Source organism: Ambystoma mexicanum, chromosome 5p (genome assembly GCF_040938575.1).
Source record: "Ambystoma mexicanum isolate Mex_15411 chromosome 5p, UKY_AmexF1_1, whole genome shotgun sequence".
Taxonomy (NCBI): Eukaryota; Metazoa; Chordata; class Amphibia; order Caudata; family Ambystomatidae; genus Ambystoma; species Ambystoma mexicanum.
The window spans coordinates 349056918-349084830 of record NC_090930.1 but is presented as its reverse complement, the minus strand read 5'-3'; positions in this window follow the sequence as shown (position 1 = coordinate 349084830).

Genomic DNA, 27913 nt, shown 5'->3' with positions numbered 1-27913 from the left:
AGACCCATTTGTACACCACCACCTAAAATACGTGTATATGATCCAAGTGTGCCATGAGTATATTCACTTAAATTAACTGCAGATGATCCAGATGTGTTAAGGATACAGCTACGGGCTAGTGGTTGTCTACCCATTTTCCAGGTAAATTTTGAATTATGTAACAATTTACGGTCTGAGCGCCACTGAACACCCAGCAGGTGGTGACAGGATGGTGCATAAATGTACCATTGGCTCCTCCCACTAGGACACTGAATAGTGCAAGAGTAGTGCAGAGAGGTTAGGTCAAGAAAATGAAGAATATATAAATTCTCAGGTCTCAAGCGCTTCTTTTTCATTTCTCGCCAGATACAAAGGACCCAGGGCAGGCCTGAAGACAACGGACAACTAAAACTGAATGGCTAGGGACTAGAGTGGGATATTTTGCCCTCCTGACAGACTTTGTTAGATGTGTAAGGCGTCAAGCCCTACAAAGCGGTGGCCACCCTGGCAACGAGGGAGCAACGATCAACAGGGCCAATGCAACAGATTTTCATGAACTGCAAAACAGCACAAACACTCCCGAGTTAGGGAAACATGGCCATCCTATGGTCCAACACAAACTAGCAACTACAATAGGGACCAACACACCCATGTCCAAAGTTTAATTGAGTTTCATCTTATATTGTGTGCACCTACAGCTGTAACACTGTTTTGTTCTTTCCCTTTTCCCCGCACATGCAGGTTGTTGCGTATGTATGCTGTTAGAATTGTGTAGGAAATTTCCTTTAAATTATCTCCCATTAGTCACCCTAAGGCCTACTCATTGAACCATTCTGATGAGTTTCCCACTCAATTTGCCCACTATGTCAGAAAACTCAACCCTTAGAGCATGTTTTCCTGAAGTATATTTCCTCGCTTACATTGAATACAAAGCCCAAACTTTTCCCCAACTTGAATACAGTGCATATACTCTCCGACCAACATTGAGAAACCCTCAACAAGAAGTGTCTGGGGGGAGGTTTAATTTTTGCCCTTAGTGATTGTTTAGTTCGCGGAGCTTCAGGTTACTAACACGTACTAATGTATTAACGCCTTTCTTGCAATTTTCAGGTGGGCAACATTATCATCGCATCAGCTGCAAGGACCCAGCAGCGTAAGTGGTTATGGGCAAGCCAATAAGGACTATTATCTTCATGATGGGACTGTTAATGATGAACGAAATAATGGGGGGTGGTCATTTAAAAATTATATGTAATAGTGAGCATTACCACTGTATCTCCTACTAACATTCCCTAACCCAAGCAGGAAGACTTACGGTGTCAGTGGGTGAGGAAAAAGCTGCTGCAAAGTAAGGAGAGGTAAGCGCAGACACAAAGAGAGTAAACCATACACATCACACACATAGAAGAAGTAACAAACAACATGCACACATGTACAAAATTGGTTGGGACACCACTGGGGAGAGCTGTCCTGACTGCTCTTTAATAACTTATGCCTTGAGAGAGTTGATTACAACAGAAATTACTACAGCAGAGCACGACGCCCATGTATCTCAAAGTGTTCCAAACGTGAAGAAGATTGCAAGGGAAGACAGCAACATTGAGATTGATATAAAAAAAAAGAGGCAATCCCCTATGAAAGAAGATAACATAAAGACACTATCAATGATGAACAACTACTGGCAGCTCATTGAAGAACAACTGTATGTAGCAAGTGGCCAGAGAGAGAAGAAAAAAAAAACTAGCAAATGCCCCAGTGAGCAAGCTGCAAGAGAAAGAAAAAAAGAGGAAAGAAAAAAGAAAAGAGAGAAGAAAAAATAAAAAGAGACAAATATGATAAGTGCCTAACAGAGTGGGACAAGAGAGCTAAGATGGTAACTTGGGTGGAGATTGAAGAAGGACCTATACTGTGAAGGGACCGGTCTTAATATTACCAGCACAACAGTGAAAAGAAGTGGACGAAAATGCTGGATGCAAGAAGGTTGAGGGAAGTAGGGAGATGAGAGCAGGAACATCAGTGTTTATGGACAACTATTAAGCATATGGATCTAAAGCTCAAAAGAAACTACCACCGAATTGTGGAGGAGACTGTTCATTGGTGCGCATCAGCATGCCCTTTTTGGTGATGCCCAAGGAAGATGTGAAGAATGACACATTCCCCAAGATGGAAAACAACGGAAGGAAGAGGAAGTGACTGAACAAAGAACCAAAAGCACAAACAACAGAAGAAGAGAAACAGACAGAGGAGTGAAAAGAGGGGGGAATTACTTCTCGAGCGAGACAGAAGCAACATTGGATGAAGTACCAGAACACAAAAGACTGTTCAGCAGAATACACATGTGAACACAGAAAGACAAGAACTGGCTAGCGTTTCCATAGTAATGGATGCCATCATGACTGGCTGGTCAATTGAAGGTGATAACCGAAGCACTAGTACCGAGCGCAGCATCATTGTGCAAGATCAAGATACATTACAAGATGCAAGAGAACAGCAGAAGAAGAGATCGGAAGCAAATAAGAGACATGGTGAAAGGAAGAGCCGGACTAAGGGAGAAGATAGCGGTGTGCGACATGGTTCCAGCAGTAATAAAGGTGGACACTCCCTGTGATCTGAGGAAGTACGAAGGGAAGTGAGCGTGGTGGAACGCAGAAGGAGAACACTCCTACATGTACTGTTCATCGACAACAATGTGAACAATTATGGGCACTTCAAAGAATTGACAAAGATATGGAGACCGGAAGGAGGTGAATGTTGCTTGGTGGTGTGGTCGACAACTTGGATGACAAATATGCTGAAAGACTCCCACTTCACCAACATTGCAACTTCCATGTTAAATTAGCCAATGCACCAATACCAGAATCTACAAAACACAAGAATTCCTGTTTAAAGGCGTGCAGATGCCTATATGAACTAACCTGATCTAATTGCACAGTGTAAAGCCATGTTTCAGGAAAATCACAGCCAAGTGCATTTGTCTCACTGAACACCAGCCGCAGTGGGGATTCGTGCTGACTTCAGCAATGCTCCTCGCAAACCCAGGAGCAGCCAAGTTCACACAGTAAGATAAGATTACTTTCTTTGAACGACAGTGAACTCTGACAGACCAACATTTTAATTTTTCACAAATATGAGTAAGCCACTGCAGAACATCCAGAGCGCAGTGTTTTTCCCTGGGAACGAAAGAAGACCCACACATCATTTGAAACATAATTGTAACAAGAATGGCTCAGCTCTGGCCAATGAACGCTGAGGGCCCAGGGGCGAAAAGCCTGTTTCGGCTAAAACTGATGGGAACAGATTCATACTGCAACAATTTTAGAATTAAGTAATGGGGGGTGGTGCAGCTAAACCAACCCACTGACGCAAAAGTCCTAATGTCCAATTAGTAGGCTTCCTACAAGGGCTACATAGGTAACCTATCACTTAGCAGACAATATCAGGATTAGATAGGTTTCTGGGAGCTGGTCCAATTCTGTGAGGCCAGCCTGCAGTGTGTTACAAAGCTGGCTTGCAAACCAGCCCCAGGAGAGGCGGTGCCTGGATTCTCACTGTGCACGAAGCTCTCTATGTGTTTTTTTTGCTGCCCAGAAATAAACGCATTTTGGAACTTGTTGCTGCCTGCTTGGGACTCTTCTGCATTTCTTTGGGCAAAATGTGAGGTGTTGGGGTCTCCCATTGCTCGGACCCCCAGCAGCCCAGGTGGGGGTCCAACTTCTCCCCAACAAGTGTCTGCTGATGCTGATTGTGAGAAGACTCTTGTGGTTCTGTTGGACAGAAATGCAGGTTATCGACTTGGGTGAGAAGTGAGCTGCTGAGGTGAGGTGAAGGCACAAACGGTTGTGGTCCACCAGGTCGAAGGCGGCAGAGAGGTCCAGAAGGAGGAGGGCACGTTTTCCATTGTAAATGCAGAATTCCATTTGTATCTGTAGATCAAGGAGCGCTGATTCCATTCCATGGCCTGGACAGAAACCAGATTGGCGCAGGCCAAGGCAATTGTTGGATTCTAAATGTTTTTGGATCTGCATGTAAGCTACTCTATCCAGAATGTTCAAGATGAAAGGGATATTTGGGAAAGGTTGATAGTTTGTTGGGATGCCAGGCTCAAGTTGTTTTTAGAAGAGGGAGGACCCATGCCTCTCTGTGGTTAGTGGGGACCGTGGTGGTGGTTAAAGAGGAATTTACGATGGCTGTGATAAACAGGGCTAACTCGTGGCCAACTTGGCAACACAGTCTTTGATGATCGAGGCCGGCCTTATCTCACCTTGGCATCTGGATGGTTTAAGACAGCTAATGATTTTCTTAACTTCCGAATCAGAGCCCTGAGTGAAGTCAAATGGTTGGGCACTGCAGTCTTGAGGCGCTCGTGTGGAGGGTAGTGGCATATCCGATAGCATAAGTTTATCTTTTTTAGATTTGTCCAAGAGTACATTTTGGATGCTAGTGCACCAAGTACAGTCCTTAAGACAGTTAGTCAATGGGGCAATTGGTGTCTCCAGTTAGTGCAGTATACCAAAAAAGATCTCTAGAGCTAGATCTCTATCATGGTAGCAATATTTTTTTGCTTTGCAAATGGATAGATTGTATTTTTAATTTTATTTATTTGTGTCTGGTTTACAATAGAAACCTTTACAATTGAAATATCATAAACATACATCACAAGAATAGATTAAAATACATGCATTATTACATGGTCTGACATATAAACTGACTACATCCACATAAGCTCTTCATACTCATAAAGTTAAAAATGATCATAAAACCTAGCAATCAATCAAAGCAGTTTCATACATATTGTATGTTTACTTAGTAACATTGAATCTTTGGTCCTTCTTATTTAAAAACATACCATACATATTATGAATTTTCATATTGAAAATTAATGCTTTAGGCCTTTTAATATAAAAACACATACAATTAAAAGAGATGAAATGTAAAAAATAGATGGGGGGACTGGTCAATTATTCTTATACTACCCTTCAAAATCTTCATTCAAACCCACAGTAACTGGGGCTCAAATAATACATAAGTTCCATTCTTTCACTGCCTCTGATATTTAGCCTCTACTAGTTAATGTCCAGTACAGACTATTGGATTAGAGGTTTCAGCTGTCAGAGCATACATTCAGGGATTTAATTAAGGATTCTACAGCCAGACTCTCTGTATCATTCTGGATCAAGATACATTGGAACCAGATATAAGCGCATTAACCTCTGACTCTCCACTTTGCAAGCTTCTTAAGATAAATAAGTCTTGTTGCCTGTAACTCAGGCATGACAGTAACAGATGCTTGCAGGTTTGTGTTACCCCTAGTGTCATGTAGAATCGACAAAATGAATTCTCGCTATTTACATTTTTCCTTCTCCTCATAACTGTTATGGAGAATTCTTTGTTAAGGCTAATTTCCCAAACCTAGTGAGTCCCCCAGCAGCTTTGCTGGATTTTTGGGGTTTATTTTTTTCTCCTGCTAATAGTGAGACTCTTTTTTCCCACTCTTAGGCATGATTTGAGAATGTCCTTTGACTATGTAATGTGTTTTATGGGCTATGAGGTCTTTTACTCCATAGGGCTTCATGTGTTTTTGGTATGTGTGTTACACAGCACCCTCAGGGCAGTAGCACAGGGATGTCATAGTGATCCCCAAACATAGACTCCATACCCTGGGACTGACTACTGTCTCCCAGGACATGTAAAGTCACCATTGGCTTTACTAGTCTCAAATTGTGAACAGAACCAGTACAAACCATCCTATTGCGGAAGTACTATCAGGGGTAATTCGATTGCCCCTGGGTCTGTTTTCCAAAGGGGCACTGTCCAGTCCCCCCTTGTCGAGTTTCTGGCTGGTGGCAGTGGATACCACGCAAAATATTCCACCAGAATATTTCCTATGGGATTTTCCCAATAATTTTAAACGCATTACTTTTTGGTGCAATGTTAAAGATACCGCCGGGTTATTTATTTAATATTTATTCCCCAGTTGGTTCTTTTTGCCAGGACTCGGTTTTAAAATGGCGGTTGTGTTCGCCTCTGCAACTCTAACCCAAGTCGAGCACTATGTTCCACTTTTTGGCGGCTTCTCCACAGAAGCCCTCCAAATGGTGCCACTCAGTCTGGGGTCAACAGGATGTGTGGAAGGGGATTAGGCACCCTGGACTGAGTTGCCTTGGCAACTCAAGTCGCACTCTTGTGTGATTGGGCCAGTGGTGAGCCGCCCGGCTCACCACTTAGCATGTTTGAGTGACAGCTAGGCTGTTGAATGGGGTTTTTTCTGCATAAAAGCAGGTCTTTGGGGACTGGAACTTCAGAAGTCACCACAGGACCTAAAGAATCCAAAGAGGGGAGAAGCTGAGCCATCTACAACAATGACACCACCGGTGGAGCCCTGCTGTACAAACTCCCGACTTCCAGACGACAGAGGAGATCTTCTTCCAGGACAGTCTTCTTCCCCTTGAGCTGGTGGGACCAAACGGTTTGCCTTTTTTGCCTTCCTGGATCGTCTCATGGTCGAATCACCCGTGCCAAGCACCCCGGCGGCCGGATAGCCACGCTTCACCACTACAGCGAATAAAAGGGTCATACCTTTTAACCGGGAAACTCCACGGCTGGTTTCTTCCCTGGCAGTGCAGTGACCTCCAGCTTTCCTCCATGTCGAGATCATCTCTTCCCCTGGACGAAGCTCTGACTTGCACCCGCTGCCAGGAACAACTGCCCCACTGGAGCTTTCTCACCATTTCAGATACTGTGTCCCGCCTGGTCTCCCTTGTAACAGACTGTCCAAGGTGTCCCATAAATCCTTGACTCTCTATCCTGGGGTTACCTCGGACCTGCTAACATTACCTTTCTGACTTGATCCAACATCTTTTGACTTTTCTGCAAAGACTTTGAGTGCATTTCCACTGTGTGATCTTGGGCACATTCCGCCTTGCTCTCTCCAAGAGTGAGCCTGGCCTATGAACTTTTTGCTCTACAGTAGACCCTGCCTTTCTTGACTTGCTGTGGTTTCTTAAAAGTGTTGGTACTGTGTGTTTTTCCTATTCTGTCTTTTCTCTCCCTTTTTAAACAAATTATTGGAGTGCCATCTACGGTTACATGCTCACATCTGTTTTGCTAAATAAGTGGTGTCTTAACCTAGACTTGTTGAATAATTAACTAGGGAGGTGTATATACTTATAGTGACTGTGTTTGAACTTTCTTGACCTATTAGTGCCAGTGTATTTTTACAGGTGTGTTTTTTAAATAAATAATTATATACTTTTATACCAAAGCTCTGGTCAGTGTTTGCTTGTGCTACTGTATTTTTCGCCCTATTGTGAATACTCTATATACTGCCTAACTCTTCTTGAGAGAAGTCTGACTGCTCAGCCACAGCTACCAGGTAAATCTGGGTGGAGCAGACTGCTACCAATTGGGTTTACTGCTTACTCCTGTAGTCTTAAACTTTTTGCAGTGGTCCCTAAGGGAAAGCACAGATCTGCCTAACAATAACCTCTCTTGTAGGAAGAATATTCCATCTTAGTCTGAGGAGAAGTGAGCGATAATATCGATTTGGAAACATGACTAATTATACAGGAGATCCCCTCACTTTTTATGCTCATACTTTAAATCACTTAGAGAGCGGTATGAATTGAATGTGTCTATCGTAGCAATCCAATCCCTTTCATACACTCATTTTTGAACTATCTCAGGATTTATTACTAAGGTCTGCCTATCTGTGTCTAATTCAACAAGAAACAAATTGCAAATATCACAAATAGAGGCCAAATATTTGTTCGGGGTAATGCCCGTTCCCATCAGAGGCATCAATGTACCCAGGTCCTCATATAAGGTGTTACGGATAGGGTCTATCAGGCTATGGAACAGGGCCAACAGACGCCTTTGAGATCTCACTTTCAATGATGAAAGACCTAATTCGTAGTGGATAGCAGCCATCGGGATGTTATTGGGCAATTTCAGTGCTTTCCTCCGAATACACTGCTTACAGAGTTTCCAAAAAAGTCTGCTATTGAAGATAGTGTAGTTACATCCCATTTATACATTTTGGGACTATGTTCCCCTCATAAAAGGAGACTGCAGGTTTTACGGAGAATAGACCACATTTTTGCTCTACTTTCAATATTTGGGTTGCTAAAGGTAGGGCCTTCTGTTTAAAAAAAGCACAAAGTCAAGATCTCGACAGCTGGGCCATTATCGGGAAGCCTAGGTATAGCATATTTGGGGAAATCTCTATGGGTCTACCCCCCAAGTTCCAATCCAACATGTTCCTTCTCTTTCCTTTTGTCACAACCAATACTCAAGTCTTCCTTGGATTAACCGTCAACCCATTCTTCACTACATATTCTGTAAACATATTAATTAGCTGCTGCAGACCCACCCTGGTGCGATCTAGGAGTAAAGAATTGTCTGCATAGGGTAACCATGGAATCGGCAAGTGCCCGAATATTCTAACTTCTAAGCCCACTTCTTCCAAGAACTCACCAATATCCGACACATAGTGAGTTTCAATCCGATTAGATAGATTTCCTTCTACATTCAGTCAAACACAGATTAATACATTCTCATACGTAGCCATTATTATTTTAAGGAGACCTCCACGAATACCCAATGTTTCCAGTTTAGCCCAGAGACGAGTGCGTATTACACTGTCAAAGGCTGTCGACAGATAAATGGAGGCTGCATATAATTCCCCTCCAAATGTATCCAAAGCTGAATCATGAAGGGGTATCATTACCAACCCATTTAGATTAGTAGAGTGCCCTACTCTGAAGCCAGTTTGGATTGTGTTTAATAAATGAGAGCTAGCCATCCATTAATTCACATGAGATAGAAAAATAGATGCAAACAACTTACAGTCTGTAAAACAAGGGGGAGTATGGGAATCTCTATAGTAGCACAAACACCGCCCAATGACCTGTTCTTGGGTGAATAACCCCTGGGAGAGACTCTACCAAGTCTTTAGCTCACTGTCCTATTCACAGAGAAGAAATGTCCCTGCATATCAGTCTTTGTCCTGCCCAGGGGCAGTCCAACACCGAAATACTGGGCACTTCTCCTCTGAACAAGAGTACCCACAGCAACCCCATACACGTGTTTCAGCCTTGTTGGGCATCATCAGTGAGGTGAAGCTGTGCCTCTCTAAGAACAGTGAGCAAAGGGTCCACGTCTGGATCGCCCTGGTAACTTAGGGTGAGACCCAAAGTTAATTTATGCAAAACAAGGGGGGTCTGGGAATCTCTCTACCAGCACGAACATAGCCCAATGACCTGGTCTTGGGTGAATAACCCCTGGGAGAGACTCTACCAAGTCGTTAGCTCACTGTCCCTTTCACAGAGAAGACATTTCCCTGCATGTCAGTCTTTTTCCTGCCCAGGGGCAGTCCAGCACCGAAATACTAGGCAATCCATTTGTATAATGGATGTTTTCGTCCAGTCGAATGGAGAGGTAATTCTGAGTTTTCAGGGGATATTTTTGTAAGCAGTATTTCTTGTTCCATTATGCTATTTTTATTTTTTTTCATAACCTTGTTCACTGCTATGTATAGCCATTGTATGTGTTTGCTTTTGTTTGTATGCTTCTTCATTAAAATATGGTTCTGTGCCTGTGGTGTGACTCCATTCACCTCCACAGATATTTAAGAAGTTATTTTTGTTGACATTCCGTTTATTGAGAAGTCTTTTTTGTAATTTACTGATTAGTTTTGTTAGTGGTTTCATTCTTTTTAACACTAAAATAAATAATTTTATTGGAGTAGGATTGCACTGTCTATCAAGGCTTCTAATATTAATTTTCTACGGTAGGTTTTAAGGATTGTGTGTGATTTCTCTCCTGTTTTTATAAGATTTTGAAGGACTCTGGGGCGAAACATTTTTGCTAAAATATTTTTTGGGGTATTTTTAATTGCCATTATATCAAGATTTATAGGAGTAGTTTTAGCAGTAGTGGTAGCTGAATTCTTCAAAATCGTTTTCTGTTTCCCTTTACATTTTGATAGAGGAGGCAAAGTTTCTGTACTGGAAACATGTTTAGTTTTGCGAAATGACTGTATTAGTTGTTTTGTTTGAACTTTTTGTACAAATTCCGCTAGAGATGGATGCTTATTTTGGATACTTCTTTTTTCATTTGCTCTACTTCTACGTTGTTTTCTATGGACTTGCTTTGTGGTAGGCATTATTTGGGGTCTGTTGAACAAAATAAAGAAGATATGGGTTGGGCTGTTCTGCAATGCTTGTGTGCTGTGTGCTTGAGTGTCTGAGTATGATGATAGAGATGTATGAAATGGTGTGTGGAGGCTATTCTTCTATTTGTGTGTTACTATACTGGGGTTCAGATGACAGTAGAAAGTAAGCTAGTGGTGAGGAGAAGCACAAATACTAAATCTAACAGTACAGGATTAAAACAGTACTTTGTTCTGCAATAATAACATTCTAGAGGCTGAGTTATGTCATTTGTGCGCTGAAAAAATGGGATTTGTGCAGAATTCTGTCTGCAAATTCCTGTTTAACAAATGGGTATTGTGGACAAAATGGTGCTCTTATCATGTTTTTGGTGCACAAATACAATGAATGAACCACACAGTGTGTTTGAGTAACAGTAAGTATATTATGGCAGAATTGAGTATTGTACTTACTTTTTTTGTGTGGAAAGATTAGGTTTCTTCTGGGTTGTTGTTTGTACTTCGGATTCTGCTGCCTTTCAGGAGTGTGTTCTTCATTGTAATTATAAAGCAAAGAAAGTAGTAATTTTGTGTGTATATAGTATGTAGTTTCCTTTGACTATGTGCAGCCTTCATATTTTATTTACATTATGTTAGTTGAACATACTATGCAAATAAATATAATGGAAAGTGTATGAAATATACTTGATTTTTAAAATTGTGTTATTGGATGTTAGGAGATAGAAGAAATAATGATATACTTATTTTGCAATTTTTATAAGGTAAATGACAGATAGTTTATATAAAAGCATGGAATGTATGCATTTCTGAAGGTGTGGGTAGGAAATCAGAAGGATATGATGTACAGGTAGTGGGGTTATTGCAGTTGGAAGTTTTTCAATGTTAGTGTTTATGTTTGTGAGTGTTTGAAGGTGCTTGACCTTATACTGACTGTGTGTAATTTTTTCGATAACTGTGTATGTAAAAATACATTTAGATACCAAACAGGTTTGGAAGTGACAGTTGATTATAGTAGATGGGAAAAATGACAGTAAGTTTATTTTGTAAGTTATACAGATTAAGTGACAGTTACTCTGTTTATATGCATTCATAAGATTTGTATGTGTATTGGGAACAAAAATTGCATACCTGTTGTTTGTATTCATGCATTTGTATATGCATACAGCTGCAAGTAGAAATCTTGGAGACTTGTGCAGTAGTTTTTGTAGTAGGTGTTTTCCAATGATATGAAACTTGTACTCATTGTACTCATCCAATGAGGGAATGGCACAGAGAGTGAAGTGAAAATGGTAGTAGGACTGTCTAGGTTATGATATGTCAGCGGACCTAACGGAAGTCCGCAGACACCGCAAATTACATACAGGGATTTTGGGCTGGAGCGGCATGCAAATGAGAATGAGCAGAGGAATTGATTGGTCAGTGAAGTTTGGTGGGTGTGTTAGTAAGAAGACAGTTTGTCAGTAGTTCTTTTTCCTGAGAGAAGAACAGTTAGCTATGGCTGTGTGTTTCAGAAAACAGATTGTCTGGATTTTGGGAGACTCATGGATACATTGGTTGGAGGTACATGCACAACACTGTGGAGTAGCTGCAGATCTTGGATTCCCTCATATGGAAGTGCACTGGCATGGAGTACGCGGAATGAAGTGGGTAGACGTGCTGCCTCGCTGTGCTAGTTTGCAGACAGAGCATCATCCAGACATAAAATTAATTCATTATGGAGGGAACAGTTTGGGACATGTGTCAGGAATTTCTTTGCAATTTGTGATGAAAGAAGGACTTGAGAAGGTGATGGATATGTTTCCAAATTCCCAAGTGATTTTTTCTCGTATTGCGCAAAGACAAATGTGGCTGCGTTCTTCTTCATTTGGTCCACAAATGGAGAAAGCGAGGCATAATGTCAATAAGGCTGTTTGTGCCTTTCTAAGAGATGTTGGCATGTCCTCTTTTCACAATGAAAATATTATGTTTCGTAGCACAAACCTTTTTGGTAGAGATGAAGTCCATCTTACTTACGCTGGTAATCAGATTTTTCTGAGAAATGTACAAGATGCATTGCGTCCTTTTGTGAAATCACAGCCAGCTTTTTTGCAGTAGTTAAACACAAAAAATACCACAAAAGGCTCTTTTCAGAGCCACCACTTCCTCTCAAATAAAAGTGCAATAATTTTGATAGGGCAATACTCCAATTTTTTCGATGTGCGCAAACTGTCCGCGGACTTCTAAAAAAAAACAGTAGCCTGCTCAGTTTATTTCCCACTTCTATTTTTTGACTGTGAAAGGCGGCTCTGAAAAGAGCCTTTTATTTGATTTTGTTTTTGTTTTTGTATTTTTCTTTATTTTTTACACATGACACTCTAGGAGAGGAGAGGAAAGGAGGGTAAGGGGGGACACCAACCACAGGGATAAGAAAGGGCAGGTGGAGAGAGGAAGATGTAGGGTGGGCCTTATTTAGGTAGGGAGCAAGTCTTCTCATGCTCTGATACCAGAGTCTCAAAAGCACTCAAAGTCTCTCTCCCCTGCAGATTACTGAGTTGCAGTACATACACAAAACTGTGACCCTCGAAAGGTAAGGGTCATCAGCATTGTGAATGGCCTGGGAGGCCGCTGGAGGGATGCGCTCTACCCCTGGGAAGAGTGTCTCTTGTGGTAAGAGGAGCGGAAACAGAGGAGGAAATAGAGGAACCCAACCTACTACGCTTGTTGCGAGGTACAACCTTACGAACTGCCCTACCGTGGAATTACTTTAGGTGACGCTTCATAGCAGTCATACCAAAGCTGTACGAACCAGGCCTCCCGCGACTCAGTACCATTTTTCACTCGTTGCAGTTGACTTGGTTCGCACATGCCCTGGGTACATTACCATGAATGGGAAATAACCGCCATACCCAAGATTCACGGCGAGTGCTGGTAGTATGGACTTCCACTACCTCATCCTCTTCATCCTCTTTATCCTCCTCTGCATCCTCATGCCTGTTCCCCTCTTCAGGCCCTTGGGGAGGTGGTGGTTGTGGAGGGGGTGGCGGTGGTGCTGAGGCAGATGTAGCACCAGGTGGCAGTAGATGAGCCATGGATGCCATCAGGATTCAGAAGAAAATCTTCAAAACTTGGCAGCAAAATGCACTTTGTTCTGTAAGATAGCCAGAAACACAATGAGGATGAGCTCTGGGGTGTGGCCTTGTATAGGGGTGCTGGTGCGTGGTTCGCGGACAGCCGCACTCTCCGTGGACAGAACAAACACCCCAAAAGGGCTCAAAAAAGTTCTAAAAAATATGTGAAAAGTCAGGGTTATTGTCTGGGACATGTGCTATGGTGCATTTTTAGTATACAATACTGTGGATTGCCCGGAAAAGGTACTTTTAAAATGTTCAGGGACCCGGACAGTGTCCGCAATTCAGGACACAAGCTCAGCGTCGGTGCGGTCACATGATGGCGCCACGAAAATGTCCGCAAACGGAAGAGGTGTTTGCAGGACATCAGCTGCGCGGGAACGGTTGTGTGCATGCGCGTGGGTGTTCTACGGACAATGTTCGGGTCCTGAAATTAATTAAAAGTGTGACACAAGCTACGCGAACAGTAACAGACAGGCGCAATGTTCGTAGAACTTATGGTTGTGTTGCGCATGTGCATAGATGTTCTTTAGGCAGTACGGACAGAAATATTGTTCTAAGAATTTGGTTAATTGGACATCCCCGACACTGAGTGTGTTCTCAGAACAGTTTCAACTTGCCCACAAACTGTACGGACAGGTGTAGTGTCCTTAGGACACCTCCCTTTTGATTAATTGCAGATATCCCGGACATCTCGTGTGTTCTTAGAGCAGTTTCCACTTGCCCGCGAACAGTACGGACAGGTATAGTGTCCTTAGGATACCGCCATCTTAGTCTGATTGCCGACATCCCGGACACCAAATGTTTTCTTAGAACAGATTGGACTTGCATGCAAACATTATTGACAGGGTATTTGCGGACATCCCGGACATCTCTTTTGTTTTTGGAACAGTTTCAACTTGCAAGCGAACAGTACGGACATGTATAGTGTCCTTAGGACACCTCTATTTTGATTAATTACAGACATCGTGGACACCTCTTTTGTTCTTAGAACAGTTTCAATTTGCCTGTGAACAATGCGGACAGGCATAGTGTCCTTAGGACACCTCCGTTTTCATTTGCTTACGAACATTCCGGACACCCACACTGTCCGCGGACACCTCAACTGCTTTAAAAAAATAAATGAATTAGGACACAATATAATAATTTTACTTTATTATATATGGATGTTAAATTTATGAAAGAGAAGGTGAAGCAGAAACTGAGACAAACACAGGAGAATTGGGTGTTTCAAGAGGATTCATATGAGGTGAAGAAGGGATGGAAGTCTCATCAAAACGTTTTTGTTCATGGAGAGGGTTTGGGGATAATTGACTGGGATATGGTGAGGGGGGACAGGTAGATGTGGGGCAATGGTATCTAGTTTTTTCTTTCAAGTGATCCACCACAAAGTTTTTCAAATTGTTGAAATTTGCCATGAGTATGACAATTTTTTCTTCCATGAGCTGGAGAGTCTTATCCAACATTTCTTTTTGGGTACTATTTTCAATGTTTGTATGGTCTGTACAAAAACAAAATGTGTATGTTAAATGTATATACAATAATATTTATTCATTGGTTTATATGGAAAAGTGTCTACCATTAGGTTCACTATCTTCAGACATTTCCTCACGTGGGAAATTCTGCTCTAGCCACTCCAGAGTACTAGACATTTCTGTGAGAAAAAAAAAAAACACTTTTTTTGTATCTATTACAGACATTTTAGAAATATATTAGTAAAATTAAGTACACTGATTAGATTCTGGTAAGGTGTGTTCTTACTGGTTTGTAGCTCTGCTGTTGTTCCTATTTGTGCAGTTTCTGTGAGGTAATCATGTTGGAAGCCTATCTTTCTTCTTTTGATATATTCCATTTTAGAACATATTGTATTTAAATGAATGGTTGATGTGTTACATATATGGGTTACATTTCATATTTATGACTACATATAATGTGTATGTGTGCTTGTTTGTGAACGTGTGCAGTGTTCATATGTTATGATATAACAATTTAAGATACCCCCCAGACGTTTTGAGTAGTGCTGCTGTTGTCACACCTGTCCCCGGACATAGGAAAAGTTTGCGGACATCAAATTCAGTAGCGGGGGTCCAGTATGTTCTATGTTGCATTTACATAAAGTCAGGAATGTTATTGTTAAGCTGTGCTACTAAAAACCTATGAAATTCAGTAAAAAAACTTGGTTAAACAGATGTTATGGTTAAGTTGCGCTACTAAAAACCTATGAAATTCAGTAAAAAAAAAACTTTGTTAAAGTGACGTTATGGTTAAGTTGCGCTACTAAAAACCTATGAAATTCAGTAAAAAAACTTTGTTAAAGGGACGTTAGGGTTAAGTTACGCTACTAAAAACCTATAAAATTCAGTGAAAAAACTTTGTTAAAGGGACGTTATGGTTCCAAGTAAAACCGAAATTCACCAGTTATGGTTAGCTAAGCAATGATGACTCGCGGCACCACGGTGCACTGCTAAGACAAAACCCAGGACATCAAAGATGACATCACAAATGTTATCCCCATGTACCTAAAACAGGGAGTGGAACCCTTAAACTGGCTAGCTTTAGTACAATAACCTGAGGGCTTTTGCCTTTAAGAGAAGGTTTCTTCCACCACTTCTTTGAATCAACTTTGAACAAGATTTTGTTGCACCCTGTTGGGATAGCAGTCCTTTCCAATATCCTCCAGCTGTGAGTTGAAGAGAGGCGTTCCAAGGCAGAGGCAAGTTATGTTGCAGATCCAACCCCAGGGGCCATTGGGGGTGAAGCTATTACTCTGCCACTACGCTGTCCCGGACCTCACCGTGTTGACTTCACTGTGTTGAAGGATCCTTAGAAGAATTTTGCCAGCCTCACCCACTATTGTATTAATGTAATGCAATGTTGCACCTGTGTTAATGTTGTTCTGCATTTGCACTAAGACAAATGTTTTGCTGGTTAAAAAATGCATTGAACTAATTTGTTTTTCCACTTTGGTATTTTACCAAATACAATTACTGTGCACAATGCCCCTTGCACAATTGCAAAGCGTATATACTAGAGCCCTTGAAGCAATAATTGGTGCACATTGGAGCTTATCCCTCCAGGGAATATGAGTGAATCCAGGGCTTGCATAAATACTGATGTGAAAGGGCAGCCTGGGTTACTGATTGATTCATATGGGCAGTGGCAGCATCCTCGTTGTGCATATTGCAGTTCTAACCGGGACACATCAAAGCTTATACCTCCAGAGGTGGCTGAGTTGCCTCTCAGAGTACCTGGAATATGTTTCTGGATTAGAACAGACAATCAGGGTCCGAGACTGAATTAGAAAAAAGTGTGCACTACTTAGAACACATTAGAGCTTGCCACTGTAGAGGAGACCAGTAATCATCCTGGGTTTTGCCAAATTATGATAGATGGTAAGTACATCCATCTAGCCTAAGTGGCAGGAACCAAGGGACATTGTTAGAAAACCAACTGAGCCTTCCTGGGATTCTAGCCCAAGTGTGCCTTCGTGGCTCTAATTCAGATGCGCCATACATTGTGAGGCCGCTGGAGGGATGCGCTCTACCCCTGGGAAGAGTGTCTCTTGTGGTAAGAGGAGCGGAAACAGAGGAGGAAATAGAGGAACCCAACCTACTACGCTTGTTGCGAGGTACAACCTTACGAACTGCCCTACCGTGGAATTACTTTAGGTGACGCTTCATAGCAGTCATACCAAAGCTGTACGAACCAGGCCTCCCGCGACTCAGTACCATTTTTCACTCGTTGCAGTTGACTTGGTTCGCACATGCCCTGGGTACATTACCATGAATGGGAAATAACCGCCATACCCAAGACTCACGGTGAGTGCTGGTAGTATGGACTTCCACTACCTCATCCTCTTCATCCTCTTTATCCTCCTCTGCATCCTCATGCCTGTTCCCCTCTTCAGGCCCTTGGGGAGGTGGTGGTTGTGGAGGGGGTGGCGGTGGTGCTGAGGCAGATGTAGCACCAGGTGGCAGTAGATGAGCCATGGATGCCATCAGGATTCAGAAGAAAATCTTCAAAGCTTGGCAGCAAAATGCACTTTGTTCTGTAAGATAGCCAGAAACACAATGAGGATGAGCTCTGGGGTGTGGCCTTTTATAGGGGTGCTGGTGCGTGGTTCGCGGACAGCCGCACTCTCCTTGGTCAGAACAAACACCCCAAAAGGGCTCAAAAAAGTTCTAAAAAATATGTGAAAAGTCAGGGTTATTGTCTGGGACATGTGCTATGGTGCATTTTTAGTATACAATACTGTGGATTGCCCGGAAAAGGTACTTTTAAAATGTTCAGGGACCCGGACAGTGTCCGCAATTCAGGACACAAGCTCAGCGTCGGTGCGGTCACATGATGGCGCCACGAAAATGTCCGCAAACGGAAGAGGTGTTTGCAGGACATCAGCTGCGCGGGAACGGTTGTGTGCATGCGCGTGGGTGTTCTACGGACAATGTTCGGGTCCTGAAATTAATTAAAAGTGTGACACAAGCTACGCGAACAGTAACAGACAGGCGCAATGTTCGTAGAACTTATGGTTGTGTTGCGCATGTGCATAGATGTTCTTTAGGCAGTACGGACAGAAATATTGTTCTAAGAATTTGGTTAATTGGACATCCCGGACACTGAGTGTGTTCTCAGAACAGTTTCAACTTGCCCACAAACTGTACGGACAGGTGTAGTGTCCTTAGGATACCGCCATCTTAGTCTGATTGCCGACATCCCGGACACCAAATGTTTTCTTAGAACAGATTGGACTTGCATGCAAACATTATTGACAGGGTATTTGCGGACATCCCGGACATCTCTTTTGTTTTTGGAACAGTTTCAACTTGCAAGCGAACAGTACGGACATGTATAGTGTCCTTAGGACACCTCTATTTTGATTAATTACAGACATCGTGGACACCTCTTTTGTTCTTAGAACAGTTTCAATTTGCCTGTGAACAATGCGGACAGGCATAGTGTCCTTAGGACACCTCCATTTTCATTTGCTTACGAACATTCCGGACACCCACACTGTCCGCGGACACCTCAACTGCTTTAAAAAAATAAATGAATTAGGACACAATATAATAATTTTACTTTATTATATATGGATGTTAAATTTATGAAAGAGAAGGTGAAGCAGAAACTGAGACAAACACAGGAGAATTGGGTGTTTCAAGAGGATTCATATGAGGTGAAGAAGGGATGGAAGTCTCATCAAAACGTTTTTGTTCATGGAGAGGGTTTGGGGATAATTGACTGGGATATGGTGAGGGGGGACAGGTAGATGTGGGGCAATGGTATCTAGTTTTTTCTTTCAAGTGATCCACCACAAAGTTTTTCAAATTGTTGAAATTTGCCATGAGTACGTCAATTGTTTCTTCCATGAGCTGGAGAGTCTTATCCAACATTTCTTTTTGGGTACTATTTTCAATGTTTGTATGGTCTGTACAAAAACAAAATGTGTATGTTAAATGTATATACAATAATATTTATTCATTGGTTTATATGGAAAAGTGTCTACCATTAGGTTCACTATCTTCAGACATTTCCTCACGTGGGAAATTCTGCTCTAGCCACTCCAGAGTACTAGACATTTCTGTGAGAAAAAAAAAACACTTTTTTGTATCTATTACAGACATTTTAGAAATATATTGGTAAAATTAAGTACACTGATTAGATTCTGGTAAGGTGTGTTCTTACTGGTTTGTAGCTCTGCTGTTGTTCCTAGTTGTGCAGTTTCTGTGAGGTAATCATGTTGGAAGCCTATCTTTCTTCTTTTGATATATTCCATTTTAGAACATATTGGGCCTCATTACGACCCTGGCGGTAAGTTACCGCCAGGGCCGTGACTTTACCGCCATGGTGCTAACTACGTTAACGCCATGGCGGTAAGGGGATTTACCGCCCCATTCCGACCTTGGCGGGGCGGTAAATCCCCAATCCCCATTTACCCTTCCCCATTCCCATTTTTGCCCCATAGGGCATAATGGGAGTGGGGAAGGCGTTAATTACGCCACCGTAAATTACGGTGGCGTAATTAACACCAAGTTCCCTTACCGCCATGGTTTTTTACACCCGCTAAAAGCAGGTGTAAAAACCGCCATGGCGGAAAGGGAACTCGTAATTGGCGGTAAGGGGTCGGCGCAGCTAACGCTGGCGCTAACCCCTTACCGCCAGGGTCGTAATGAGGCCCATTGTATTTAAATGAATGGTTGATGTGTTACATATATGGGTTACATTTCATAGTTATGACTACATATAATATGTATGTGTGCTTGTTTGTAAACTTGTGCAGTGTTCATATGTTATGATATAACAATTTAAGATACCCCCCAGACGTTTTGAGTAGTGCTGCTGTTGTCACACCTGTCCGCGGACATAGGAAAAGTTTGCGGACATCAAATTCAGTAGCGGGGGTCCAGTATGTTCTATGTTGCATTTACATAAAGTCAGGAATATTATTGTTAAGCTGTGCTACTAAAAACCTATGAAATTCAGTAAAAAAACTTGGTTAAACGGATGTTATGGTTAAGTTGCGCTACTAAAAACCTATGAAATTCAGTAAAAAAAAAACTTTGTTAAAGTGACGTTATGGTTAAGTTGCGCAACTAAAAACCTATGAAATTCAGTAAAAAAACTTTGTTAAAGGGACGTTATGGTTAAGTTACGCTACTAAAAACCTATAAAATTCAGTGAAAAAACTTTGTTAAAGGGACGTTATGGTTTCAAGTAAAACCGAAATTCACCAGTTATGGTAAGCTAAGCAATGATGACTCGCGGCACCACGGTGCACTGCTAAGACTAACACCCAGGACATCAAAGATGACATCACAAATGTTATCCCCATGTACCTAAAACAGGGAGTGGAACCCTTAAACTGGGTAGCTTTAGTACAATAACCTGAGGGCTTTTGCCTTTAAGAGAAGGTTTCTTCCACCACTTCTTTGAATCAACTTTGAACAAGATTTTGTTGCACCCTGTTGGGATAGCAGTCCTTTCCAATATCCTCCAGCTGTGAGTTGAAGAGAGGCGTTCCAAGGCAGAGGCAAGTTATGTTGCAGATCCAACCCCAGGGGCCATTGGGGGTGAAGCTATTACTCTGCCACTACGCTGTCCCGGACCTCACCGTGTTGACTTCACTGTGTTGAAGGATCCTTAGAAGAATTTTGCCAGCCTCACCCACTATTGTATTAATGTAATGCAATGTTGCACCTGTGTTAATGTTGTTCTGCATTTGCACTAAGACAAATGTTTTGCTGGTTAAAAAATGCATTGAACTAATTTGTTTTTCCACTTTGGTATTTTACCAAATACAATTACTGTGCACAATGCCCCTTGCACAATTGCAAAGCGTATATACTAGAGCCCTTGAAGCAATAATTGGTGCACATTGGAGCTTATCCCTCCAGGGAATATGAGCGAATCCAGGGCTTGCATAAATACTGATGTGAAAGGGCAGCCTGGGTTACTGATTGATTCATATGGGCAGTGGCAGCATCCTCGTTGTGCATATTGCAGTTCTAACCGGGACACATCAAAGCTTATACCTCCAGAGGTGGCTGAGTTGCCTCTCAGAGTACCTGGAATATGTTTCTGGATTAGAACAGACAATCAGGGTCCGAGACTGAATTAGAAAAAAGTGTGCACTACTTAGAACACATTAGAGCTTGCCACTGTAGAGGAGACCAGTAATCATCCTGGGTTTTGCCAAATTATGATAGATGGTAAGTACATCCATCTAGCCTAAGTGGCAGGAACCAAGGGACATGGTTAGAAAACCAACTGAGCCTTCCTGGGATTCTAGCCCAAGTGTGCCTTCGTGGCTCTAATTCAGATGCGCCATACATTGGGTGTCATTACGAGTTTGGAGATAGCTATGGCGCTATTAGCGCCATGGCTGCCTCCAAACCCGGGTCCAGGTTCGGTCTGGTTGAATGGGGACTTACCAGGACATTCCGATCTGTGCGGACCCGGTAAGTCCCCATTCAACCAACCATTCCCCATTCCCATTTGAGCCCCCATAGGGCTCAATGGGAATGGGGAAGGCGCTAATTACGGGCCCGTAAATTACAGGCCCGTTATTAGCGCCCTGGTCCCTTAGCGGGACCCACAAAGGACGTGTGGTCAGACCACACGTCCTTTGTGGGTCCCGCTAAGGGAACTCTGAGTTGGGCGGTAAGGGTTTACCGGCACCGTGTTCCTTACCGGTGACCAGTAACCCTTACCGCCCAACTCGGAATGAGGCCCATTGTCGCTGAAGACAAAATCATCTCAAGCATTTCACTCATTTGCCCATAGTCTAGACTGCCACCTGGAGAAGATGAATGGTGCTGGAGACAATAGGCAACTGCCAGAGTGCATCTGCATCCATCCTAGTGACCTACTCTGGTATACTTAGAGCCCTGAGAGGAGACCAGAGCAAACACAGCCACCCTGCACAGATTTCTGATGCCCGGGATCCAACTGCTCATATGTCACACATAGACCTCTAAATCTGTACTTAATGTGCTTACCCTCCAGTGGGGTCTCACACTTCTTCCAGGGCTCACAGAATATTCCCCTGGATAGGGGCTGGCAACTAGGGTGGATGACTGGACACTGTAATCATGGCGAGGGACTCGGAAAACACTTGTGACACTTCTTCAACTCTGATTTTCGCAATTCAGGACCTGGCTTCTGGAAGGAGGCTGTGACTTGTGGAAAACTACTTTTGGTAGGGAGAGCCAAATAGGGTTGCCAGCTACACTGAACATGAGAAGTGACAGAAGTCACTTAGTTGGGCTCCATGAAGGTGGCTGGGCCTCTATGGTCTTATGTAACTAGGGATTGGTACTAGAGGCAATCCACTAAGAAGTGTTTGAAAGAGCAGTGAGCCTTGCTCAAATAATCTAAAACTTAGAAATAAGAAGTAAAATGGAAAGCTGCACAAACAAGGCACTACGTTAGTAGAGAAGGCTTTTTGCAGAATGTGTCTATTATTTCTATTTTCTGTGAATTTAATTGCACACTGCCTACAGCAATATGGATGGTGACTAAGTCTTCTTGTAAGCTCTGTGTCCTGTGTTATAGAGGTCTAAACAACTGCAGCTCATCTCCTTAAAGATCCAACTGGAGATACATTTCCAAAAAGCCCATCATGACTTCCAGAACGCCCAATTACCTAGTTGTCTCATTCATTTTATGGCACATAATCTATCCCAATGTGAATTTTAGTCCAGCCCCTATGCTTGCCTCTTATTAGAAAATGGAGCATGGTGTCACAGAGCAGGTCAGGATTAGTCCCAAGGCAAGTATATGTATGTTCCTGAAAGGGAATGCCACTTTGGTATGTTGGCTGGAGCTCCACTGGGTAAGCAGCACATATAATGGCACAGACCCACTAGGTGGATATCAAGGCTGACCAAGTCCCACTACCAGCTTCACCTCCTCAAAGTGACTCATCCCTTTCTCACTTTCCCCAGGAGCTCACTGTCTCCATTGCCCTGGTTCTCTCTAGGCTGGACTATTGCAACAACCTTTTTCTCAATCTGCCTTCCTCCACTCTTCACCCTGTACAACTAATCCAGAATAGGACTGCAAGACTTATTCTTGGCCCCAAACCCAGAGACTGTATCTCTCCAGCACTGACATATCTCCACTTGCTCCTGGTGGCTGCAAGGATCAAGTTCAAACCATTTGCATTATCTGCACTACATTCAATGCTCTCTTCCAAAACACCTTCCTTCTTGAGCCCTTCGATCAGCTACCTCCAATTCTCTAAGGGTTAAATGCTTCTCCAGGCATTGAGTGAGGGTATATTGCTCTCCTCTGCAGGTGAATACCTCTGGAATGGCTTCCCTGACCCTCTCAAACGTGAGCCAAACCATCTGAAGTTCCAGATTCCTCTTCTTCTCTGCTTTCTCTCTCTCCCTCCCCTGCTGACCTATCTGTCTGCTGTACCGACTGGTTGCTTGGTCACCCTCAGAGTCTCACACAGTACCCAGCACTTTCTTGATCAGTCACCCTTGCACTGCCTCGGGCCTACCATTCACTTAGGGGCTTTAACTGTAACCCTAGAGTCCCGTGTTTTCCTTGCACTACCCAGAACTGCTCTGGCCTGGCTGCACTTACTCAGAGCATTGTTGGCCTGTTTTCCCCTCTCCTCTCACTTGCTCTTCCCCCTCCCTTTCTGCTTGCACGTCTTGTTCTCACACTTGCACAATCTGAATGACACAAGGCCTATTAGGTTTGTTTGTCTTGTCCTCCCTCTGCCTTACATCCCTTGTCTTGTCATGCCTAGAAACACTTGTGTTCAGCTTAACCCTCTGAACATATTTTCAGTGAAATTCATTATAGTATGTCAAGTAAATTATTCTGATAAAGACTTTATTAAAATCTTGTAAGATACAGCTCCAACCCATTAAATGGAAACCTCTACACGGGATACCATAGTACTTGTTCACTTTTTTCACAAATCAGAATATTCCATTGCTCACCACTTGTTAGTTCAGTTTCTTTGACTTTCTAAAGTGTTTGTTTGACTATCCCTTTAAAATCAATATATAAGCATAACCTCAACATGTAGACATGACATATGGTATATTTATTAGGTGTTAAAAATAGTAGTGATGACAGCAAAATATAACTCCTCATGAATTACAATAATAGGATAGAAGAATTGATAAACCTGCATACTGGAAATGTGTAATTACCTCTGTAGAATGTGTGTGAAAGTCAGCTGATGAAACAATGGCTTGTCTGGTCAATGGTTTTGGAAGATCCTTTATCAGAGGTAGAGTGAGCAGCTTAACAAAGACCAGCTCGAACTCTATTAGGAACCAGGCGTGAGGTGCTAGCCAATCCGTAGGCCAAGAACATGGGCAGAATACCACAGTTTTAGCTCTTATTCTCTTGGCCACACAAGCGCCTCCCTGATTATCCACCATTTCTTTTCTTTTTGGGGCATTTGTCCAACACCTCCATCCCATCCATCTTTCCTGCTCCTTCCTCTGGCCCCATGTCATTTCAGCCACCGTCTCCCACCATGGAAATAGGAAAGGGACTTCCATGGCAGCACCCATCTTTGTTTTTTCCATGTGTCTTTAAACATGTTCAATGCACGTCAGGGTCATATCTCATTTTTTAAAAAATATGTTAAAACTATTAGCATCTCTGAGACCTTGGCTCAGGCTAGTGGACAATGACTGTCCCAGTCCACCCCACATAGTACTGTTTATCACTTATCTCTATAGTAAACATTCCTATATAAAATGAAATATGGGCAGAAATGTGGGAGGTGAATGTACATATGTATTGATTTATTCAATGGGATTCATACAGCATAAAGTGAGCTGAGAAGTAATGGAATTTTGTCCATTATCTTAATGTATTCCATACTTATGATTGAGAAGTAAAACATTTGTAGTAACTTCAACCCAATTCGAACACAGTCAAAGTACTACAGAAGAAAGACTTGATAAAAACTTGATAAGTCACGGTGTTCACAGTGTAGACAAACACTGAACAATGTGGTTAATCATTAACAGGGTGCTCACTTATAATAGAAACACAGATGCAAGTTCATGGTTTTAAAGAAATGTCTACTCTGCAGGAGAGAAGAGAGGAATAGTGGCTAAACCACCAACTCCACACTACTTCCAAACCGGGAGTGATCCCAATTATACAGGTAACCTTTCAGCAAGCCCCGATTTCGAAAGGCTATTCTATACCTCTTCCTCTTCAGAATCTTCTAGTGAGGATGAGAGCCTATTACCATCAAAGGCAATAAGGTATGCCAAAGGGGAAGATAGCAAGGCCCATAATATCCTGTCGGTGAATGATTGTATGACTAAGATTGACACGCTCTTTCTACTATGTAAGAAGATGTCAGAAGAACAATGGGACATGAAATGTATGCTTTCTAGGCTGACAGATCATTTATTGGAGGTGCACCAGCAGACCACTGTGATTGTGCATAATCGAACACACCACCATGTGATAGAATCAGGGTCGGATTCCCCTATTCACCCCCTTGATCTTGTGAGGATTTTTTGGAGTGCCTCCATCCGGAGCCTCCTGTGAAGAGCTACCTGCAGGAGGGGTCACTTCGACTGGCCAGGAAGGAGATGGGAAGATCAACTGAGATTGCAAATATGCCTCCTGGTTTACCGAGAAGGAGAGCATGGCATAAGAAGGAACCCATACATTTCAAGGAAGAATTAGGAATTAATGGGGGCACAAAAGATCAATACCACACACATATTAAGAAGGTGCACAGATGAGACAGGTCCTGCCAGATGGATCTCCTCTCGACGGTACAGGAGGATGGAACCACACAGGAAGTTTATCTAACAGACCCCTTGGATGACTGGGTCCTACATGGGGTTCCTCCCACGCAAGCTAAGGTTGTTATCCCGGAAGTGATAAGTGATATACAGGAATCTGGAAGGTGTCGACATGAGAGGATAGTTCTTGGTCCACAGTGCGGACAAGGTACTCCCTATGGGGAAGATAACACTCATGCAGTATTTGCACAAAATATTGCCCCTCCCTGCGCAAAAACCATTGCAATAGCACGTCATAATCCATGTCTGCCTGTAGGGAGGTGTGTTATATTGTCAGACGTATTCCCAGCCCTTTATAGCCCCTTTCTGAAAGCACTAATCTAACAACCTTATGATCATTGATCCCTAAACTGGTGGACCTGAGCCCTAATGACATGACATGCATTGAGCTACCTTTCAGTGAACATCATAACTGGGCCCTAATTGAATGTTATCCCTGGGTGTAGTAGCACTTTTGAGCTCCTGTACAATGAAGCTGCACACCCTGGGATTAGAACACACAGTCTGTAGAATGAAGGTAGACAAGCATTAGCCATTTATAGACTAACATAATGACATTTCAAAACTGCTGCAAGTGACAAGAGATAGCTGCAGACCAAAGATCTGCCGCTCCATCAACTCTATAATTGAACCTAAGGTACATTGGCTTACGGAGACTTTAACTGTGGACAGTCATTGAATCACTACCACATCAACTTTTTTAAACTGTTTATGCTGGAATACTGCAGGACATAGTTCTTTATTGAAACATCACGCCATTTTTTTAATTCATGAATTCTAGTGATGTTTTATTATTACAAGAAACTTGGTTGACCACCCCTCTTCATTTGGATTTCTTACACATCATTTGCCATGTAGCCTCCCAGTTGGCAAGAGATAGATCAACGGGTGGTATGGATGCCGATTGGTGGGATGCCATATTAATTTGAATCCTTTCCTTTATGATGTAGAAAGTCAACATATATTGCCTGCAATTGCACACCTTCCAGGGAATTTGAAACAGCCAATTTTGATCCTAAATGTGTATGTGCCAAAACTGGGTTCTCCCTTAGATGGTACTATCTTTAAGGCTATTGACTATATGATTATGGCCTGGGGGGAAATGCGACCAAGAGGTATGCTGTCGATTGCAGGGGATTTTTAATTCTCCTCAACTTCAGGAATATGCTGACATTGGGAATACCTGTAAAGGTCAGATTAAGGAAGAAGGGACACATGGTGACCACTCGCCCCACTATAAGAAATGGGGGAGTCTTATGCAAATGAATGACCCAATTTGTCTAAATTTGAAAGACATAAAGAGCCTGAGTTTTATGCCTACTTGGTCCAGCCACATGTTCTCCTCTTGCATCGACTATCTGTTGATGGACTGACAGCTTGGGCATTATTGTGGGGCACTGACACTCAATTTCAACTCGCCCATGCCTTACACCTTTGATTATCTTGGGTCTAATCCCAGCTTTAATATATCCTGTTACTGGGAATAGGAATATGAGCAATTTTTTCTGTTTCTTTTGCCATCCATGAGAGTTCTGTTGAGAGGTGACTTGGCAATAATCAATGGAACTTTGAAATGCCTGTGAAGAAAGTGGCTGGTGTTCTCAAACTTTATCAGCGGATTGATCGGAGGTCGATTTACTGTGGGATCATCCAGGAAAATAAAAGAGAGTATTGAAAAGCTAAAGTAATTATTAAGAACAATAGGGAACTGGAAAAAGAGGTAAAACACTTCCTGATTGCTATTCCTGCTCCTCAGATCTAATGACAGTAAAACGTTCTGGTCCTTTATAAAGGAATTCTTAGTAGGCAATACCAAAGTGGAGGAGGTATCGGTTTCTATACAATGGTGGGTGGAATGTATTAGGAATCTATATTTAAAGTCTGACATGGAATGGCCTGATGCAACTTTGCAAGCAACTATATAGCTGGTGAGCATGATTTCGATGAACTGGATCCACTAATGATTATAAAATCACTCAGGAATTCTAGAGCACACAGAACCGATGGTTTGGCAAATGTGGTGATACGTGCTAACCCAGAGTTTTTTTTCCATACTATGTGGATATTTGGAGGCGGGCTGTATTCCTCCCAGTTGAAGAACCTCAATTCTAATAGGTATATTTAAAAATAGGAACGATCCGGCTAATTATAGGTTGTTAGCCATGCTGGATAGTAGCTCCAAAATAATCACATTTATATAGCCTAAAAAACAGAATCAGTGATGGAAGCTAACCAAATTCTGCATCGATTTAAAACTGGCTTTCCAAAACATCACTCGATCTCACATAATATTAGTATCTTGTTAAGTATTATATCGATTGCAGTTATCAAGGGCAAGCCATTATATATATGCT